A 6,000-nucleotide genomic window follows, 5' to 3' on the forward strand; every position below is an offset into this window, starting at 1 on the left:
CCCATACACACACACACACACACACACACACACACACACACACACACGGGAGCAGGTGCACACATGCACAAAGATGTGAAAACAAAACTTCCTGGATTGTTCAAAGGAAGGCCGTCCTTGCCGTGGACAGACTGACATGGAGGAAATCTGTGTCTTCTCTCTGAGAAGACCTGGGCACACAGACCCTCTGTTAGCCAGGAAGAGAACCAGGTCTGGAGTCAGTAACAGTCACACAGTCTGCATTTGTAGAGCATTTAGCTTATTGACCCAAATGTTCTCATCTTTAGGGAGGAAAAAGTAGTTTAATTAATTCACAATAAAAATCCTCCATTTCATAGAAGATAAAACTAATATAACCCAAACAGAACTGCATGTGTGAGAGGATGCAGTCGTCAGCATGCGGCAGCCTTAAAAATTACAAAATCTGACCTTAATATGTGTGAATCTATCAAGATTCCATTGTCGACACGGATATTTTTGATATTCTTCTCTGAGCTGAAATCATGTCATTTATATGCAAATGACCACATCCTCAGCAGCTGCCGCGTCCCAGCTGAAGCCCGGGGACTTATTTGCACTTAATAAAACCTCATAAATAGGTTTTGCTTGTGCGTGGGTGGGGGAACAGGGGCCCACAGTCGCCCTTTACAGTGACAAGCTCCTTTTTGTTTTGAAAGCATACTGGCCACCCCTAACAGGATGGTTCTCAGTTGCCGAGAAACAAGATCCTTCCCGCCTCAGGAAAAAAAAAAAGCCTCTCCACGGATGGCAAGTGCTTCCCCATGGTGGCTGTAGGTTGGTCTTCTGGGGAGAAGAGATGACTTAATCCAGACTCCATGGCCCGCAGAGCTGGTGTCCAAGTCAGTGGTAAGGGGAGTCCATTGAGAAGGTCCCCACTGGCCTGGTAGAAAAGTCTGCCTGTCCTTCAGGAGCTGAGAGCTGTATGGAAGCAGCCCTCTGCGGGGACCATTTGTTTACCCTGATTGCCCAAGCAAATGTCATGGGATGTCACCTAGTAGATTTCCTCTTTTCCTGTCCTTTTGTTGCTGTGGTGTAGGACGTGGAACCCAGGGACAATGCTAGGGAACAAGCTCTCTCTACCGAGTCACATTCCCACTCCCTAACAAAACTAAAGAAAGAAGAAATGATTATGCGGACTTGGTGTGCATGGACCACAAATTCTATTCTTTTTCTACCTCCTTAAAACCACGCACGCTTCTACTCTGGGGTCACTGGAAACATCTCCTTGACTGTATAAGACCATTTAGGACACATTTCTTAGAAGTGGAACAATATAATAGGTCATTGACTTTGGGTGTTAGATGCACAACAAGCCTTAGATACCCATGAAACACAATGATTGGATGCAGAGTCTTCACTTGTACTTTTAAAGCATGGGCTGCTGCTTTGGTAATAATGACCTATTGTCCTGGTCCAGGTAGAGGCCATTTCTGGAAGCTTCATTTCTGCTGTGTGAGCAACCAGCTCAGCAAAGGTGGATGTACTGTCTGAAAAACGTGCATCATCATTGAAAACACCAGTTAACAATACTATCATTATGCTGTCATAGCTTGGCAAGGAGACAAACAGCCATGCCGTGTTGACCGATCAGAGGAAGTTATTGCAAAAGCATCCAGGCAACATCTGAAAAACAGCACACACACACACACACACACACACACACGCGCACACACACACACACACACACACACACACACACACACACGCACACACGCACACGCACACATGCATGCACACACACACACCCCTCTCAAGGGAACTTAGAAGAGAAGGCTGCCTGGCCCCATAGACAGGGAGTGGTACGGGGTACTCTTGTCTTATGTCTATCAATCTTGGTTTCTTTAATTTGAAAATCAGATTGTATCTGTCCTGCCTTTTCACAATAGAAGTATTGTCTTAGGGTTTCTATTGCTGCCATGAAACATCATAATCAGAAAGCAAGTTGGGGAGGAAAGGGTTTATGTGGCTTATTCTTCCACATCATAGTCCATCATTGAAGGAAGCCAGGACAGGAACTCAAACAGGGCAGGATCCTTGAAGCAGGAGCTGATGCAGAGGCCAGGGAGAGGTGCTGCTTACTGGCTTGCTCCCATGGCTTGCTCAGTCCACCTTCTTATAGAACCCAGGACCACTAGGCCAAGGATGGCCCCACCCATCATGAGCTGGGCCCTCCCCCACCACTCATTAATTAAGAAATGCTTTACAACTGGATCTCATGGAGGCATTTTTCAATTGAGGTTCCCTCCTTTTAAATGACTTTAATTTGTGTCTAGTTGACATAAAACTAGCCAGGACAAGTATCAAAAATTTAACAATATATCTCAGCCTCCTATTTTTTTAAAAAATTACATATATATTATGGATATTTTGCCTGCGTATATGTATGTTCATCTGAAAGACCCCCAGGGGAGATCTTCCTTCAGGAGAGACCCCAAACCCAAGGAACACACCGAAACCACAGATCAGATGCAAAAGCAAGAGGGTTTATTTAGACTAGGTACCTGGGGCAAAGTCTCTTGGAGGACTAGCGCCCCTTCCTAGGGCAAGGGGGACTTTTTATGGGATCCCAGGGGCAGAGGCGCGGTTACAGAAGCGAGAAGCATAGTTACAGGGTCCCTATTGGTTGTTTCAAAGAAGGCCAGGGTGAACTTGGGGTCGTATGTGTGTGGCTGACTTGGCCTTGCCCAGGGTATAGTGGGTGTTTTTCCAGCCCAGCTGCTTATTCCTCAAGGCCAGGGGGCCAGCCATAAAATATCCTGATTTGACTCAACTGTCTTTCTCCCGAGGCAGCTGACCACAGTTATCTCTCCCAAGGCCGGATGGCTGGCCACAGTTATCTCTCTCCCAAGGCCGGATGGCTAGCCAGCCACAGCTGTGAACTCCTGTTTTTCTGATTTCTTTAGAATGGCATTTCTTAGGCTAAGTTATTGGGACTGGGGGGGGCATTTCATCGGCCCAACGCCCCATGTCCTTATAATGGAGCGGGGGTCTTTCACATCAAGTGTGAGCTTGGTACTCGTGGAGGTCATAATAGACACCCTGGGACTGGAGTTACAGATGGTTGTGAGCCACAATGTGGATGCTGGGAACCGAATCCAAGTCCTCTGGAAGAGCAGCCAGGGCTCCTAACTACTGAACCATCTCTCCAGTTCTCATCCTCCTATTTTTAACCTGTGTACTAGTGTGTGATGTGCTTGTCCAGGTCCTAGGTGTGTGCGAGTGCAAGTGAGCACTTGTCATGGCATGTGAGCACTGGCCAGGGGACAGACAGCCTCTGGTGTGTGTGTGTGTGTGTGTGTGTGTGTGGGTGTGTGTGTGTGTGTGTGTGTGTGTGAGCACTGACGATAGGACACACAGCCTCTGGTGCTAATCCTCACTCTCCACCTTGTTTTGAGAGTTTCTTGTTTGCCATTGCTGGTGTATATTATATCATTTGCATATGTGTGCTTATATATGGCTATGGGCACATGAATACAAATGCCCATGTAGGCCAGAGATATTGGATCCTCTGGAACTGGAGTTAGAGGGAGTTTTAGTTTAGTTGAGTGTGGGAACTGAACTGGGGTCCTATGCAGGGGCAGTACGTGCTCTTAATCTCTGAGCCATCTCTCCAGCCCCCAGGTGCTGGATTGTAGCATGGATTACCACACCTGGCTCAGTCAGTCTTCATCAGGGCCAGGAATCGGTACCTTTTAAGTTCCTTAGGTGATATTAGTGACTCCAGCATGGTGAGCTCCTGCTGACCTAATCCATTAAAACATTAGTCTTGTTCCTGTCATTAGGTAACATTTCACCCTTCTGGGGTCTTTGATGGAGATGAAGACTAGATAGTCATAGTTAAAGTTTTCCTTAGTTATGATAAAAGGCAAATTAGATATAAAACTTTAGATTCACAAAGATAAGATAAATTAGAGTATTTTCTTTAATTTTGCCAAATACAAATGGACTGGATATTGTAACTATAATTCTTATTGTTTTGATGTACATCATTTTAATATGTTAAAGTTAAAACCTTCCTTTTTAAATAGACAAAAAGGGAGAAATGTGGAATATTCCTTTACACTGAGTAAATATATGTCACTGTGATTGGCTTAATAAAGAAGCTGACTGGCCAATAGCTGGACAGGATAAGGTTAGGCAGGACAACCAGACTAAGGACACTGGGAAGAAGAAGGACCGAGTCAGAGGAGTCGCCATCAACACACAGAGAGAAAACAGGAAATGCAAGGTGACAGAGAGGTAATGCCATATGGCAAAATCTAGATGAATATAAATTAGTTCATTTAAGTTGTAAGAGCTAGTTAGTAATAAGCCTGAGCTATTGGCCGAGCATTTATAATTAATACTAAGTCTCTTTGTGGTTATTGGGGAGAGGATTGCTGGGACAGAAAAGTCTACCTACAGGATGGGACCACCTATCCAACTTCAGTCTATGAACCTGAGTCATGACAGCATGAGCTAGAAGGCTTATGATATTCAGCCCTGTCCAGCTCCATATGCAACATGGAAGGTTCCACTCATGAACATTCTGCCTTCAGAATGCTAGAATTAAAGGTGTGCATGCCACCATTTTCTGGCCTCTGCTGTTCTGTTCCCTGACCCCAGATAAGTTTATTAGTGTGCACAATATTTTGGGGAACACACTATCACCACATTTCCCATTTTTTGTCTAAAATTTATAAAAGCTTATAACTAATATAAGAAAAACTATATCAAATAAGTATATACAATATATACAATAAAGAATTACATTAACAATGTCTAGTCCATTAATATTTGACAGATTCAGACAAAAACTCATTGTTAATATATATATATTAACAATGTCCAGTCCAGTAACATTTTATAAACTCAGACAAAAAATTTCATTATTTATCCTATTTAAAACAAGTAGTTCCTTTTTAAAAGTAGATTCAATAATTGACCTTTTTATCTTATCATATTCATATTCTCTCTTTTTTCTTTTTATAATAGATTCAATAATCTACCTTTTGTCATTTTTATATCTTCCCCTTTTCTTTTTAGAAATGTTTTAGGCTCTGTCTAGGATTAATGTTTTCCTCCCATCCGTCATAGTTGTCTCCAACACCTCAGGCTCAGAAGCAATGACACCAGCTGCCTCCAACGCCTGCACCTGCCTAGAAGCTGAAACCACAGTGGCTGCCAAGCACTAAGGACTTCCCACTAGGCCCACACAAGAGTGCAATACTAGAGCCGAGGGTCCTGCTGTAAGGCCGGCGTGAGAGCCCTAATGCCGGAGATGGCACCTGCTGTCACCCCTCCTGCCTGACGACCGCTGCCCACGCCGAGGGCTACAGGAGCTGCCAGAGAGCAGAGATGGAGGAACTTCTTGACTACCCAGTTTCTCTTCCACAGAACACAAGGACTCCAGCCAGCTGATTGGGAACAGTAGGGCCCAAATGTGATCAACCCCAGTTTATATCTGCCGGTTAAGACTTCTCATGGGAGAAGTTGTCACTCAGTGAAGCTGAGGTCAGTCAAATAAAAAGCATCAGCAAGCGCTTTCTCACATTACCAAGAGGACCAGAACAACACGGCAGTGAATCGGACCTCTCGTCGCGACGAACCCTCCTTTCCGTGATGCGATCGAAAGAGCAGTGTTGTTGTAGCTTATGTGGTGACTTCCCTGGGTGCTGAACAGAATATGCCTTCGTATCCTCAGAGAATTGGCCTCCATCTCTTTTTACCCCATGTCAGCCCTCCAGCAGTGTAACATCCAGCAATGTAGTATCTACGTGCAAGAAATGAACAAGACACTAAAATTAAGGATGATCACTTAAAGAAATTCCTTTTGGAGTTTCTTTTTTTCATTCTTCCTTTATTTTTGGATTACTTAGGTACTATTATAAGCCACGGGCCCACATTGGAATAATTAGGTCAATTAGCCTTCGTACAGTAATTACCATTCTGATGGCTTTAAATACTATCCTTTCAATAAAGACGCACCTTGAAAATAGA

The 6,000-nt window shown here is 44.2% G+C and overlaps 1 long non-coding RNA gene across 1 annotated transcript in view; it reads left to right on the forward strand.

Moving 5' to 3' along the window:
- LOC143267681 (uncharacterized) overlaps nt 1-6,000 on the forward strand; it is a 29,243-nt gene extending 23,243 nt beyond the window's left edge. Inside the window, exon 2 of the long non-coding RNA XR_013043086.1 lies at nt 5,047-6,000. This is a non-coding gene — a long non-coding RNA (uncharacterized LOC143267681). The remainder of the gene's footprint in view (nt 1-5,046) is intronic.

Source organism: Peromyscus maniculatus, chromosome 10 (genome assembly GCF_049852395.1).
Source record: "Peromyscus maniculatus bairdii isolate BWxNUB_F1_BW_parent chromosome 10, HU_Pman_BW_mat_3.1, whole genome shotgun sequence".
In the NCBI taxonomy this organism is placed as follows: domain Eukaryota; kingdom Metazoa; phylum Chordata; class Mammalia; order Rodentia; family Cricetidae; genus Peromyscus; species Peromyscus maniculatus.